Raw genomic sequence first — 13273 nt, forward strand, 5'->3', positions numbered from 1 at the left:
AAAGTTTCAAAACACATATGTGCACCTTGAAAGCAATGGATAGAATAATGTTAGTAGAAGAGAGAAAGTTTTTTGTTTTTCAAACTTTTATATATTATCACAAAAGATGTTTTGTAAATTTATTATATAGTAGCAACTATGTAATTAATTAACCATCTAATTAAATGCAAGTATATATACAAAAAAAACTGATATAGGACAACATTGAATTCATTAAAATGAAAAGGAGAATATGAGATCTCTTGACTAATCATTACAACACAAAATATTTTAAATCCTTCATAACATTTGGAAAATTAATAGGCCTAGCTATTGTCCCTAGGAAAGAGCTAGAAGTTGGGATTCTATTCCTTTATACAAAAGATTGAGATATTGAAGAGTGTGTGTGTAAATGCACTAGGTTAATAATGAAAAAATGGTTTTCTAACAAAATATAAAAAATACAACATAAAATAAAAAGTAGTAATATAGATCTAGAATGTAAACACATAGAAGAACCTAACATTGAAATTTGGGGTTGACTATATATGTTGGATAGAATCTTTAGGAAGTTTTTTATGAAGGTGATAGATGCTCAAAATATGGCTCCAAATGGGATTAGGAATCTTTGCACACCTATCTCCTAAAAATAAGAAATAATTGGTAGGAAATGGGTGCTTGGTAGCCTAGTCCTAGGGTTTTTATCAATTAAAATATAGAAATCTATATTAATGTCTTCCCCTATTTGTAACTTATTACTATCAAATTTGGACGTGTATAGATAGAAAACATGAAAATGGTTGTTATGTATAGGGGCTTGCCTTAATCAAACACCATATTAGTGTTCCCACTTCCACAATGGAAATAATAAGTTAGAGTGTGTGCCCTTGTAAAGAAATGGGCTAAAGAAAATAACAAATATTGAAATGACAAAATCTTACCTTGAGTATGAAATCCTCTCAATTAATATTGCATAAATGTTTGATTTGATGCTCATGAAGTATTGCAACAATGCTCATGAAGTATTGCAACATGTTAGTGAATAATCATAATATAATTTACCATAATGTTTTTTGTAACAACCTTTAATGCTCAGTTTAATTGATTTGATTTTTTAATAATCAACTTGCACTTTTGAATTGCTTTATTGCTTTTCCTCTTTAATGCAGATTCTAGCTAGACTTTGAAATGAGAAAGGATCTTGTATTTATATTCAATTTACACCTTTACAAAATAATCTTTTGAGATGAACCTAAAAACAAAGGTTGGATCATGTAGATTGAAAGGCTAACTTTTATGTCTCAAAAGTTGAGCCCATTTTGTCAAGATAGGGGCATTGGATGCCTTAGTCCTAGAAAAATATGTGCTAACAAAATCCCTAACAAGGATAAACAAATATTTGAAGGCTTATATAGAAGCAAATACACACCTTTGGTGCTACGAGAATGTTTGAACAAAACTGGGAAGGCTTTGTACTTGAATTAATAGAAAGGACCTCAAGTGGCTCTCTTCTCAACTGCTCTAGTTGCTTCACCAGCAAACTGGTTGGGCATGTAAGCAGATCTGTTTGCATGCTTGTTTTTATGTTTACGAGGCAGGGATTCTCTTTACACTGCTCCAAAGTAACTTCATTGCTACGATAAATAGCTGTGCTCTCTGAATTGAATGATTGCTTGTGTGATTCGAACTCGCTACTTGCTATGCCTTTAATTGACATGTTTGCGGGAATCGGTGCCTGCAAAATTTTAGACTGTTGTTTGAGCTCAGCAAAGCGAAGCTTTAACTCCTTCAAATAGATTGTTGTATTTTCCAGTATGGAATTCCTATCATTCTGTTCACAACATATTATAGGTCAAAACCAGCAGCAACGTTTCATCTGAAAAACTCCAGTCTGCTTAAAAGAAAATGAAAAAAATCTTACACCATTGAAATGATCAGAGAAGCATAAAAACTCTGAATAGCTTGAGCCTGCTTTACAAAACTAATTTGCCATGATTGAAAAGAGATGAAACCATGGAAAGGCCATACCTTAGTTTTTTTTGGCAGAAGAGAGTAAAGATTTGAGAAATGCTGTTTCAATCTGATTCTTCTTCCCCGCTCGGCTATCATATGCTCAACCGATGTTCTCTTTATAGAGGCGGCAGCAGGAGGAGGAGGAGCACGTGGCATCATTAATCTTCTCTTCTCATCGATTTTGCCGAGAAGAGTGAAACATCTCTTGTGCAGATTCTGGCCTGTTTTGAATGGACCCACATTGGTGTTTGAGTGGGTTCTCCTGTATGGGATAAAGGCGGTCTGTGCATACACAGAATGTTGAGAATCAGGCCATAAACTAACTGGCTGCTGATCAGACCCCTCTTCATTGGAACTCAAATTCCAGGAAGATTTATAAGTATCATAAACAGGAGAAAACCCCTCATATTGCACATCGTCCACAATACCCATTTCATAAAGGTCGTCCTGGGAAACATCATCGCTAATTACCAGTGGTGAGTCAATCATACTATAATGATCAAGGCCACTACAAAATCCATCGTAATATGTCTCCATTGCCTTGGATTGATTTTGAGAGGAGAAAGGCAACCGGATTCGATCTTTAATCTGTTACAATTCAAAGTATATAGTCATGCTAGAGCCTGCATTGTTCAGAGGTGTTCCTGAGCGTTCAAACTGACAGAGGCGACTTGACTCTGTACACATCTCAAACTGACAGTCAATTCTTTGATTGGCATGTTTGACTTTTAATAGCAAGCCAGAATTAATTCGATTGCATTCTAAAAGTAAATGAAATGAATGTAGGAAAGATTTTAAGGCGAGTATATTCTGGGTCGTATATTCTATACGTAGAGTCAATAAATTAAGAATTCTTTTAATATGATATCAAATACTATGAGTGCTAATGTTGATTAAAAGTCTTGCCATTAATAGTCCTCTCATATTCAAAATCTTTAGTAACAGTGGTTTTGAAAATCAAATGTTAGTTTTGTATTTCTAAATAAATGCAAAGGCAGCAATAGGTAATCAAGATTCAGTTTAACCAATCTTTTAGGTCCAAAAATAAATATATTTATATCGACCAGCAGCAACCTACATTATTGCGAGGGAATTGTTTAAGAGAATCATAATGGCTTCCTACAAAAACGTTTTCCCATCTTTGAATTCTCGTCTTCTGGAAATCAGGCATCCACATTTTCTGTCCGTCAGCCTACTTTTTCTGACTGATATTTTTAAATCATGCGTTGACTGTGGAAGAGACAAATTCCAAATCTGACCGCTAGACTGCTTCCACGGCCTCGATTTATGAGGGTTAATCTACACGTGTCGTTTCAATTCTTGTAAGCAGTTTGTTTGTTTGGATGATTAATATCTCCCAATCTTGTTTTTTTCATTTTGTATTACATATGTTTTTTAATGTTGCATGGAAGTGAATTTGAGTTGTACTCAAAAAGGTATTTTTAAGACATATATTGTGAAGTGGGTAGTGAGAAATTAAATTTGAAGTTAATGTGGATGAGATCAAATTGTCAATTGCTTATCTCATTTTTTATATTGAGAGTAATTGTAATTGATCTTCCTCTTTTTCTCTGGTAATTGTGTATGGATTGTTATGCATTCTTGAGTGCCACTCATATCAGAGTTTACATGCTAGTCCTTGTCTTTGTAATTTACATATATCAATTATTGAATTCACTCTCAATATAGTTTTAATTAAAATTCCCCGTATTTTTATTTTACATATATTAGTTATTTTCTTTTATAGTGTTAGGCCCTGATAATTATATATGTTAATTTTCTATGCCATGGATAGAGGTATTTAACTATGATTACTTATTGATACTAGTATTATAAGTATATTTTTTACGTTATTTTTGTTCCTTGGTGGAATATTTATGTTTTAAAGATAAGACTATAAAAATATCAACAACCTCCCCAAGACATCCATTTACAACTCCCACTTGATTCTTTAAGTTCATTTTTATCATGTCGACCTTTGTATTAGTGCAATCAAAGATTGACTAGTTTCAACATTCCTATATTATGTAGTCTCAACCAAAATAATTTATAGAGAAAAGTTTGTTGAGTTGTCAAATTATGTAGTTTTTAAATTATTGTAGGTAGTCTTTTTGTGCAAATGATTAACATCTCCAAATCTTGTTGTGTTGTTTTTGCATTACATAAATTTTGTAATGTTTCATGAAAGTGCATTTAACTTGTAGTGTCACCTTATTGATGAAACATTATTTGTAATATAACAATCATACTACATTATTCCCATAGCATTTCATAATTTTAATGTGATGCATAGATAAATTTTTCCATGTTAGGTGGTAGTGTTGATAAGTCACTTATTAGTATTATAGATAATCAATGAAAATAGAGTTTTTGTTGGTAGGTGTATACTTCACATAGTCTACTATCTATCTTTAGTATTGGCCCTACGAATCTCAATTTGCCAATGAGGATGTACTTTATATGTTTCATGTCTTATTGAAATGTTGTTAGTGATTGCCCCTACAATGGTTGCATTTATTTTATTGAAATACTAAACATTGTATGCATTTTCGAGGAATGTATGTTAAATGTAGCATTTCTTATAGGAGCTAGAGAAAAGAGTTGGTTCTTGTTTTGTATTACATAGTTTACTTTGGAGTGAATTTCTTATGTAGATTATAGGGTAGGATTTTATACTTCTTATAGTTTCTTCAATGGTCATATTCAAGGGTTTATTTAAGGAATGATCTTTGTAGCATATTTGTAATTATCATAAGAGATAGTTTTGATTTTGGTGATAGTGTATACTTTGGGACATTAAACCTAATGGGCATGTGTTAATTTTGGTTGAACACTTTCTTCATGTTTACGAATTGAATTATAGTCTGATGTAAATATGGAGCTATACTATGTTGATCTGGATTAAGTTGTTGTTATCAAAATCATGCCTACCAAGTATTTGGAGGTCATCTTTATTGACATTGTTAGTAACTCAAATTTGTGAGAATATTCCTCATTTATTTATTTCTATTGTATATGTTGCATTCACCTCATTATCACTATTATATTCCTTTATTGAATTATCTTTCATATTAACTATGCAATCAACATTCCTACATCACATTTATTTGAATTAGTTTGGTACTAATTTATTATTATTACTTTATCTTTGTGAGACCTATTTCAATTAATTTGTCATAGAAGTCCATGCATATGAGTATCTCACTCCAATGTAATTTTTTAAATATTCAAATTCCTACTTTAGAATATTATTAAACATAGGAAAAATATTAAATATTATTTTTTCTTCATCTCTTTCCATTTACATCATCTTCAACATGCAACATGAGAGAAGGCTCCTTTAGATTCAAGTAATTTTATTGTTTCTAGTTGTGGAGGGCATTGCATATAGCAATAGAGGTAGCTAGATTAAAATTTATTTTTATTTATGATTATCTCAAGTTAATGGAATACTTTTTGACCAACATTCAATGATAAAACCTCAAACCTAAAAGAATATCCTCAAACCTATGCCCCTACTGGTAGGTGGTGGGGATAGAATATCATTCGCTGTACATATCAATGACTTGATAATAATAAATTTTTTTGATAAAAATTATCATTGTTGGAATTACGACGAATACCAAGCTTTCGACCGATGATGTAATCGGCGGACATACAATGTTCTCGTCGGTGAAATGTTCTGGAGTCATCGTACTTCTGACTCAAACCACACAAACATCCAACGAGGATGCTGTACGTGCGACGACACTTCATAGTCGGACGGTCGTCGATATCTCCGAATGGACCGATGACACAAGCGTCGAATAAACATTATCACTGTCAGTGCAAAGTTCCAAATCGCCGTCGGCTTTGCGATGAAATCTACTGATTCTGACGACTTCTTTGACCGTCGGCAGAGTCCATTGGATTGTCGTATTTCCGACGGGCATGGCATCGTCAACCAATCCGACGCCGAGTTTTTGATAGTTGATTTTGTCGGCACTCCGACGAAAATTCATCGCAAATCTGACAAACGACCGTCAGAAATCAGCTCTGAATGTACTAGTGCCAAAAGTTGACTTTGTTGTTCTAGCTCAGCAACACAAAGCTTTAACTCCTTCAAATAGTTTATGATGTTTACCAGTATGGAATTCCTACTATTCTGTTCACACCACATTTACAAGTCAAAACTAGAAGCATTATTGCATCTCAATAACTCTAGTCGGTTTACAAGGAAATGAAAAAGTACTTACAATACTGGAATTGCCAGAGCAGCAAAAAAAAATCATTATAAATCCAGTCTCCTTTACAAAACTGATTTGCAATAATTAGAAAAGAGATAAAACCGTGGAAAGGTCATACCTTAGAATTTGTTGGTAGAAGAGAGTAAAGATTTGAGAAGTGTTGTTTCAATCTGATTCTCCTTGCCCGCTCTGCTATCATATGCTTAACTAATCTACTCTTTTTAGGGGCAGGAGGAGCACTTGGCTTTGATATCTGCCTTATTTTTCTTCTCTTCTCATGGATTTTTTCAAGAAGGGTGAAACATCTCTTGTGCAGATTTTGGGTAGTTTTGAATGAACCTACTTTGGCGTTTGAGTAGTCTTTTCTGTATATGATAAAGGTACCATGTGCATACACGGAATGTTGATAATAAACATGAGAATTGACTGACTGTTGATCAGACCTGTCTACCTTAAGCAAGTATTTCGTGGAACTCAAATTCCAGGAAGATTTAGATGTATAATGAAGAGGAGAAGGATCGTATTGTGCGTTATTCATAATACCTATTTCATAAATATCATTATGGAAAACATCTTGGCTAGTTATCAGAGGAGAATCAATCCTACTATAACGATCAAGAATACTAGAGAATCCAACGTAATATGTTTCCATTGTTTTGAATTGATATTAGGAGAAGAAGGCAACATGATTAGATCTTTAATCTGTTACGCTTCGAAGTATGAAGGCATAGAATTTGTATATAAACTTACTAAAGCCTGCATTATTAGGAGTTGTGCTTAAACATTCACCCGATAAAACCAATTGACTAACAATCCATTCTGGCAATCCAATCTTGACTGTGTAATCATATCAGACTTTAACTTCTTACTATCCATTCTTTGAATTGGTCTTTGACTAGCATTTTTTTATATCATAGTCTTGACTTTTATAAAAGAGTTAAATTTTTCAATAAGTGTTTAAGATGGTGTGCTGTGTAAGCTAATTGTACTGTAGAATGAATGAAAGGAAGAAATATTTTAATATCATGTGTTAAAGGTGATGGTCTGCTGTAAGCAGTTGTAAAATACAAGAAAGAAAGATTTAAGATGTCAAGCAGTTAAGGTGATGGTTTGCATAAACACATTGCATTCTACACATATAATGAAAAATGATTCTAATGCATGTAGGATATCAAATAAAATTAATTTAGATGAAAATTGAAAACCAAAGTTTTATGTCCACATAACTGGATAATATAATGTGTCCTTTTCCTTTAAAATTTATCACTGCAAACATTGATTAAAAATCTTGAAATTAGTAGTGCTCTCACAATCAAAATCCTTAGTAACACTGCCTTTAAGAACATCTCATCAAGATTTGATTTATTTAACGTGCAGTAACAAAACATGGTTAACGCAAAAATGTTTACAGGCTTCCGCCAGAAACGTTTGTCCCATTTCTTTTGTTTCTCATATTTTTGAGATGAAGCAGCCACAGTTTCTGAATGCTTACTTTCTTTGAATGACGTATTTTAAATCATGTCTTGACTATGGAATAGCCGAATTCCAAATCTCAACGCTGGACTCTTTTGATGGAATCCATTTATGAGCGTTAATATAAACATGTCTTTTAATTTGTGAAGTTTGTTAAGTATCTTTGTATTGTGCTTGGAGGGAAGCTCTAAATTTGATGCTCGAGCCTGCGAGTCAAACACAATTTTCATGAAGGTTATCCAGATAAGTTGTCTTTTCAAAGATATTAATATATATTTTATTGTAGATTTTATATTATATATACACACATATACATACAAATACAAATGCATATATACATACATACATACGTATACATATACATGAGTGTGAAAATTTTATCAAGATCATCTATATTAAGCATAACAAAGAGTTTTTTTATTCACATGCACAATCTAATTTCTAGAGCAAAGAGAAGATATATTGAAGGGTAATCCCACAATAATGGGTCACAAACTTTGGTATATCTTGATCTTTTCTAAAATCACATATTTTAAAAAATGTAATGATTTAAGTCTTAAGAGGTCCCATTTGTAGGAAACATATACATATAAGTGCGCAAATTTTATCAGGGCCATTTATACTACGCATAACAAAGATTTTAGGTATTCACATTCATAATCTAATTGCTAGAGCTCACACAGAGGATCTATTAAAGGGTAATCCCACAATAATGAGTTACGAACTTTGGTACATATTGATCTTCGCTGAAATCACATATTTTAGAAAATGTAATGATTTAAGTCATGAGAGGTCCCATTTGAAGGAATTAATTGAAGAGTGTTAGATCAAAGCTTCTTAGATTGAACCCCCTTGAACAAAACTTCTCTCGTCTTGAATCATACTTGCCATGGAGTTTCCTTTGCACCTCTCAAATGCTACCAAAAAATAACTCTTACATTAGCTTTTGGCGGTTCAAATGAATTCATTTACAAGTTTTATTTTGTAAGTATGTAGTTCTTATTATAAGCTTTGCAAAAAGTATAGTTTTTAATATATTTGATTTTATTAATATATTTATTTTTTATTTCTTATGAATGTAGGTTTTTCATCAAATATTAAGGTCTTTGTTTCACATATGGGGAAAAATAGGAAAAATATAGATTTTTTTTTTAAATTAAAATTTTGTAAGTATTTGTTATCCTTATTTTAGAACAAAAAGATGTTAATTCAAATTCATAAAAAAAGTTATGCATGACTTAATACACCTCTATCAAAATTAAAATTAATTTGACTTAAAATATTAACTAAAATAATATGCAACAAAAAACTATGCAAAAACATTCATACACTAGATATTGATGTAAAAAATCTATATTTACCAAATTAGAATTTAATTATTTCTATAAAAAATGTTATGCATGACAAAATAAATGTCACTTTAAAAAAATGTTGATTACTATATAAAAAAAAAGTTTTTAAAAGTTAATTAAAATATGCATCTTTATTTTTTTAATATATTGAAAATCAACACAAAAAATCTCACAAATCAACAGTTTTCTCCATCTTTAAATTCTCACAAATCAATAGTTTTTTCCATCTTCAAATTATTAATGGTTTAGCTACTATAAATGTTAGAAAGTGAAGATCTCATGCAAAAATTTTAATTCAATGTCAAGTTTCGCCAAACTGTGTAATCCATTATCATGGCACCACCTTGGAGGTAGGAGGACATCTATCATCCTAAGATATCTTCTCACTTAGGGGTGATTAATTAAATGAGAAGCATATTTTTCTATCTATGCTCATTAATAAAGAGGAGTCTTAGTATCTTGAGATTTCTTGTTATTGTTGCTTAGAAAAGAGGGGGCCTAACATCTTGAGTTTTTGTGTTTAATGAATTTATTTTTGGTTGGGTTTTTATACAATAGAGTGGGGATCACTTCCATAGTACCAGAGGTTGGATTTGACACACTAAGAAAAGACGTGAACACTTCAAGGAGATTTGTTCTCTCATAAGAAACACTTTAAGAGGGATTTGACACACTTGGAGGAGATGTGGAATTTCAAAGGAAAATTGTTCTTTTATTATGCAAGGATTTTGGAGAGACTTTATGTTATCTAATGTTGTGTACAGGTTGGCATGTTCTACAATTACCATATCCATTAATGGTGTCAATCTAGTGTTTCCTAGGTGAGTGAGGCATATTGGTGAAGGTGTTGCATCAAAGTCTCTATAAGGGCTTCTTTCAAATCTCATAGTGTTCTACTCTTATCTAGACTAGCACAATAATGATGGAATGTTTGGTTTTTACCTCAATAGGTTAGATAGTTTCAAATTAACTAAATAATGAATAAATATTATTTAGTTAATAGTTAGTAGTAGGCTTAGTTGGAAAGTTACATTCCTACATGTTAATTCTATATGAGAAATAAAGAATTTATAAGACATTCAAATGTAAGGGAAAATGGCCCAAATTGGTGGAGAAAATATTGGGAAATGTTGGAAGGAAAAAATGGAACGGGTCTGCTCCTGCGTGGGCCGAGCTAGGGCACCTGAGCCCTAGCTCGTGGTCACTTTCTTCTGTTTCTGCGCAGTTTGGGTGGGTGTTTTCTGTTCTCCTGGGGGCGGACTTTTAGCTTATGTGGTGTGGCTGGCTTTGGGGTGAAAGCCTGGTTCGAGATTCAAGATTGGGGGTTGTTTTGGTGCGATCTGGGCCGAGCTTATACGCGCCTGTGTGTTTGGCTCATGGCTGGGACTTGTGACTGTCTGGAACGGATTTCATTGTGTGAGGAGTTGGGAAGGAGTCTGTGGCTGGTCCCTTCTAGTCTTGCTTGCCTCTCTCCCTGACTGGTGCGGCTTTGGTAGGGTTCGAGTGGTGGGTTTTGCGGAGTTTGGGTGGAGGGTGTGGCGGGGGATTTGCTCCCTCATTCCCTTCTGGGGCTTGTCTATTGGCCTAAGGTTCGATGGCCTTTTCTAAGGGGGAGGCATCTGGGGTTACCCCTGTGTTGAATTTGCATGCATCAATTAACTCGATGTCCCCAAAGGATGGGATGTCAACATTTAATAACAGTCTATTTGCAGTGGAGCCTGGGATGGATGGTGTGGGATTGCCCTCTGGTTCGTGGATCACGAAGGTTAATGGCTGTCTAGAGCGGTGCAAGGTGAGACCGAAATTTGTTGTCCCGCCTGAAATGATTACTGACGATATTGATTACTACTCAAATCATTCCTTATATTGCAAATTTTTGGGGATGAGGGTCTCGCTTCAGTTTTTGGAGCTTTGGGCTCAGAGAACTTGGGAGCCGGTGGGAGAAATGGAGATAATGTTGTTGGCTAACAATTACTTCATGGTTACCTTTAATTGTATAGCTGATCGTAACAAGGTATTTGAGGGAGGACCTTATTTTCATAATAACGTGGGGTTGTTTATCAAGCCGTGGCATGCAGGATTTAACCCCGCTGAGGAGCTTCCAAATCGCATCCCGGTGTGGGTTCGTTTACCTCGCCTCCCAGTGGACTGCTGTCGGGAGGATGTGTTGCTTTTGCTGGCTTCGCTGCTTGGAAAACCAGTTGGAACTTCGTCGCAGACCTTGGGGAAAAAGGCAACGCCTTTTGCAAGAATTTGTGTTGAAATTGACCTAAGTAAGCCTCTTCCTGATGCAATATATATGTGTGCGGGCTCTTATTCTTGGGTGCAGCAATTGGACTACGAGACCCTTCCCTTCTGCTGCAGGCTCTATCGTGAATATGGCCACTTGCTGAGAAAATGTCCAAGATACAAGTCGGTGGAACCCCAGCCTTCTCAACGTTCTAGGGAGCCTCCCAAGGCGGATAAGGGGAAGGGCAACGGTCCTACTGCGGGGGTAGATAATGATGGTTTTGTTCCTGTCAAGGCTCAGAATAAGAACAGGGGGCAAAAGAGGCCTTTCAGCGAAAGGCAAGATGAGGGCACTTTTAACAGGTTTGAGGTTTTGGACGACCTTAGTCACCAGGAAGTTAACCCAGGTTTGGTAAACTTGGAGCAGGGGATTGAGGGGTTTGATCAAGAGGGACCTGCTCTCGATTCTTTTATGGAACCACAAGGTGATTTTGGTGTGCTCACGGATGCTGCTATGCCGACAGAAGGTCTGGAGGCTCCTGTTTCTTTGGCTGTTATTCCAAAAGTGGGGGAGGATTCTTCTCCTCTTGGGCGAAGTGCAGATCTGGATTCTGCTAAGAAATCTAAGCCTCCAAAATTGGGTATTTTGCAAAAAGATATTAAGAAAGGTGGGGCAGAGAAATTTGCTAAACCAGGTAGAAAGAAGGATGTGGAAAAGATCAAATTGATAAGCGAGAACTTGGTTGAGTCAGGGTCAGTAAAGACTCTAGATTCTCACTTTTCGAGCCCCTTGAAATGATAGTTCTTTCATGGAACGTAAGGGGCTTGAACAGCGGCCCTCGACAAAAAGCGGTTCACGATTTAGTTCGAAAGCATGGTCCTGATGCGTTTTTTCTTCAGGAGACTAAGTTATCTGTTGAGAGTATGCTTGACTTGGCACCTAGGCTATGGAGGTGTGGTGAGTGTCAATGTATCGGTGCTCATGGATCTTCTGGGGGTGTGGCCTATTTTTGGAATCCTCAGAAAATTCGACCTCTTTGGTGGGTGTCTTCTAAATCCACTATGTCTATGATAGCTTCTAGCTTTGAGACAGGGGAGGTTATTCTCTTGTCTAATATCTATGCTCCTACTGATATCCAGGGAAAGCAAGCTCTGTGGTCTCATATCAGGTTAGTCCGATCTATGGCACCTTTCCATCCATGGATTATGGCTGGAGACTTCAATGCTATTTGCGAGTTGGCTGAGAAGCGAGGTGGTTCTGGGAGGCTGGAGCCCTCTGCTTTGTTGCTTCGGGATAGCATCAACTCTTTAAATCTTATTGATATCAAGCCTAGTAAAGGACAGTTTACTTGGAACAACCGTCGAGTTGGGGATTATTGCATCGTAGAAAGGCTGGATCGCTTTCTGGTGTCCTGCTACTGGGTTGGGGGGATGTGGTCTTCCTACTCTAAGATCTTGGATTGGAAAGGTTCAGATCACTGGCCTATCAAGCTTATCATTGATTCGACTTGTGCTCCACGTACGCCTTCTTTTAGGTTCCAGCTCATGTGGTTGCGTGACCCTTCTCTGAAGGACTATGTGGCAGAATGGTGGAGGAGTGGAAGACCTGCTTATGGGATGGCAATGTATATTTTTTCCAAGCGTCTTCAACATGTTAAATATCAGCTTAAGCACTGGAACTCTCAGTGTTTTGGGAATGTCTTCCAGGAAAAGGCAGTGGCTCAGGAAGAATTGGATAGTATCACAAGGAGGTTAAGGGAGGTTGGAGTGACGCCTGAGCTTCTTTAGGTTGAAGCACAAGCTGTGAGAACCTTGGAGGAATGGGAGCTGAGGGAAGAGATATATTGGAAACAGAAGGCTCGAATAGTTTGGCAGCAGGAAGGGGATAAAAATACGTCTTTTTTCTTCAATTCGGTGAAAGCACGGAGGCATGGGAATTCTATCTCTGGTCTTGTGAACGATGGGGGAGAACATCTGTCTTCCTTCCCTGAAATTTCTAAT

Source organism: Cryptomeria japonica, chromosome 5 (genome assembly GCF_030272615.1).
Source record: "Cryptomeria japonica chromosome 5, Sugi_1.0, whole genome shotgun sequence".
Classification (NCBI taxonomy): Eukaryota; Viridiplantae; Streptophyta; class Pinopsida; order Cupressales; family Cupressaceae; genus Cryptomeria; species Cryptomeria japonica.